Below are 977 nucleotides of genomic sequence, written 5' to 3'. Positions count from 1 at the left end.
GAGAGAGAGAAAGAGAGAGAGGGAGACCAAAGTGTACGTACGCCACCATCTCTGTTTTTTTTCCGTCCTTGTTTTCGTATACATTCGCTGCTTTCTTCCAAGGAATCTTGTGCTCTCAGCTTAGTTTTTCCTGTGGGCTGGCCAGATTGGCGCAATCGCGAGTATAACCAGCCTAAAGATAATCTGGAACTCGACTGAGGAAAGAAAACTTCGAATGACCCGTCCGTGTTTTCCTTGTCCGTTTTTGTATCATCTGTCTGGATGTTTTGCGTTCTTGTCCCATTTCTTGTATTCCTTTATATATATACTTTATTAAATGTGATATTTTTGCTGCTTTTTAATAAAGCATATTACTCTACCTCCGGTATTCGAATACTATTTTTTCCACCCTGTTTCGCATTTATGTGCTTACTCTGGTATATATATGTATATATATATACATATATATATATGTGTGTGTGTGTGTGTGTGTGTGTGTGTGTGTGTGTGTATGTGTGTGTGTGTGTACCAAGATTCCTGGTATATCAGTCAGGCGCTTGTGATCGTATATGCAACTGCAATATTAATCCGTCTGTACTTTGGCATGTACATATATATTCCTCTTATTTTGTTTCCTACACGACTGTTATTTTTTTTACCCGACATTGGTGCTTTACTATTTAAGCACCTGATTCAACTGAACCCTGAACTCTTACATACATACATACATACATACATACATACATACATACATTATATATATATTTATATATATTCTTCGAAACACTTAGTTTAGAATAGGGGCAGCTGATGAAGGAAATATTCTCGATGTGGCCTGTTTGTTTTCTGTGTTCTGTTTATGCTGCTTTTCATTTTGTCCACGTTTTTTGACGTCCTGTACCCAGATATGCATCTATATATACATGTAGATGTAGGTATGTACATGCATGTACGTATATATGCATATACTCACATATTATTTGTATTATATATATATA

The sequence above is a fragment of the Octopus bimaculoides genome, chromosome 14, assembly GCF_001194135.2.
Source record: "Octopus bimaculoides isolate UCB-OBI-ISO-001 chromosome 14, ASM119413v2, whole genome shotgun sequence".
Classification (NCBI taxonomy): Eukaryota; Metazoa; Mollusca; class Cephalopoda; order Octopoda; family Octopodidae; genus Octopus; species Octopus bimaculoides.
Note: the sequence above shows the minus strand (reverse complement) of the source record.